At 38.5% G+C, this 2,402-nt stretch overlaps 1 long non-coding RNA gene across 1 annotated transcript; it reads right to left on the bottom strand.

The window, feature by feature from the left end:
• Positions 1-511: 511 nt before the first annotated feature.
• LOC143122402 (uncharacterized) lies at positions 512-1,549 on the bottom strand. Its single transcript, XR_012986663.1, has 2 exons — positions 1,216-1,549; positions 512-675 (listed from the first exon to the last, which is right to left on the bottom strand). It is a non-coding gene; the product is annotated as an uncharacterized LOC143122402 (long non-coding RNA).
• Positions 1,550-2,402: the final 853 nt, after the last annotated feature.

The following is a 2,402-nucleotide window of genomic DNA, read 5'->3' as shown; positions in this document are numbered from 1 at the left end:
AGACACTCTTCAGAAGACCGCAGTGGGCAGTTGGGGATGTACGTCTTGATCATTGAATTAAAATAACAAGGAGCAGATCCGGTCAGTGTCCTATAGGCCAAAGTGAGAGATTTAAATTTAATTCTGCCTAATAGGGAGCCAATGGAGAGTAACTAGGAGAGGAGTTACATATGTCTTTGGCTGATTAAAGACCAGGCGTGCGGCAGCATTCTGAATCAGCTGTAACAATCTTACTACACAAGCAGGTAAACCAGCTAATAGTAAATTACAATAGTCCAGCTTGGAGATGACCATGGCCTGAACAAGAAGTTGTGTGGAATCCTGTGTCAGATAAGGTCTGTTCTTCCTTATGTTGCAAAGGATAAACCTACATGATTTTGCAATTGCATCATATCATATCTAATATCAGCTGATTACACACATAAACTAAAATTTAGATTGCCCATACATTTGGAAATCCATTTGGAAATCCATCACCACCAATGGCAAACAAATCAATTCCAGAGAAAACAACAGTGGACATGTTTATTAGTGTGTAAAGGGTTTTACAATATGTGTTGCATCTTGCAAAGATATTTATTAAGAGAAATCAAGCTTCGGTGTCCATGTCTGATCGGTGCCAGTCCATTGTCCTCAGTCTATCTCACTGTCCACTGTTCATTGAGGCCTCTCAACCTATGAAAATAAAACCAACAAACAATCAGTGTTTAGCTTAAAGGTCTACTGTGAGTCTTTCTCGTTAATTGTTTATTCATCTCTGCGCAAAGAGGTCTCATAAGCATCAGGCAATCAGGATACACAAGTCTGTGCACCTAAGAGACAATCAGTTGTTTCTCACACACACATTCATACCTTGGATCGTATACATCATAATAAATATCATTACACCTTCTCTGCACACACACGACTTGGTCAATACAATGAGTTAATTAAGAACCAAGGACATTTCTATCGTCATACAACACATTATTTGCAATCTACACACACATTACTGAAACAGAAGTATCAAGACAACACACAGTTAAAGTATAATAATTAGGTTATTGTAATATACTGTGTCTATTTCTCAATAACTTTTACAAAATCTGCATGGAGTCGATGAAGAAGCATAAATCAGCCTGTAGAAATACTGTTAAACTAGGGTCTCTTGAGTCTTGATCATATTATCGATATAGAACATATTCAGTTTGAAACTCTTAGAAGCTAGCTAGTTACCATTTGCTAACAAAGTTATCGCAATCCAGTTGTCTGGCAACATCACGGCACGAAAAAATTGCCCCACGTAGCCTTAGCTAACAGACAACACAACGATGAAAAAAGCTTAACTAGGGGGACATATCCAGTTTTCCATGAATGATACTGTTTAACCTGAGATTGTAACGTGTTCTTACAGGCCTAAAAGGCACAATGATATGACAATGACCAATCATATTGTTCTATGAAAGAGTAACGTTATAGTTTTTTTTTTTAGCTAGGTGGTCCGTGAGGCTATTTTTATTGATTAAGTGGTCCTTGGTCTGAAAAAGTTTGAGAAACACTGGTCTAACTGGTTCTGAATTATGGAAAAAACGTTAACTTAGTCGATGAAACTATGCTGGCTAGCCAGCCAGCGCTAGCATATAATGTACATTATATACAAAGTAACGTTAACAGACATGGCATATGATATCAACTTACTTGGACGTTTTCTGATGTGCCAGTCGCTTCCATCTCTTCTTTCTCTGTTCGACACTGTAAGGAGGTTCAGGAGACAGCTTGCTAAGAGGGTGCTATGCTCTTTGCTTCGCGCTCGGCACTTGTCACGCGATCACAATAGCTCTGCACTCGATTGCTCTTCCTTAGCTACCAGCTGTTTTTGTCTCGGTAGACTGAAATTGAATTTCACGTTTTGAAACTGAATTTTGAGAACTGAATGTGAAAGTTCCAAGAGCGACATTTTCAGTCAGGATAATTTATGTATCAGAGCAAATTAGTTCAATTTCAAAATATTATATTCAATTTCAAGTTGACTGAGATTCAGTTCCAATCTAATGAATTCAGTTTCAATATATACTATTCAAATTCGGTTTTCCAATACAATTGCTCAAATTCATATTCAAATTCATATTCAAATTTGGTTTAAGGTGACACAAGTTTTACTCCATAGAGAACTGCCACTCTCGGAAAGCTTCCGGTTTCTGAACTGGTTGCAGTTCCTTCTGTGGTTCCACATGAGGGTGCTCGTCCATGAGTGCAGAATGCATGGAGGTCTATGGAGCTGTACCCCTCAAAATGCACTTTTCTCGGGATATAATTTTTTTTCAAGTAATTTGAGTATTGTATTCGAAAGGGGAGGCAAAGAAAATACACAAGGGCAAGGCTCTCCGTAGCGGGGACGTGCACAGGAATTTTGAGGGGCAGTT

Source organism: Alosa pseudoharengus, unplaced genomic scaffold (genome assembly GCF_046254945.1).
Source record: "Alosa pseudoharengus isolate Yale_2024_CS ecotype anadromous, Long Island Sound unplaced genomic scaffold, YU_APseudo_1.1 YU_APseudo_1.1_scf_14, whole genome shotgun sequence".
Classification (NCBI taxonomy): Eukaryota; Metazoa; Chordata; class Actinopteri; order Clupeiformes; family Clupeidae; genus Alosa; species Alosa pseudoharengus.
Note: the sequence above shows the minus strand (reverse complement) of the source record. Positions and strands in the feature narration are given on the sequence as shown.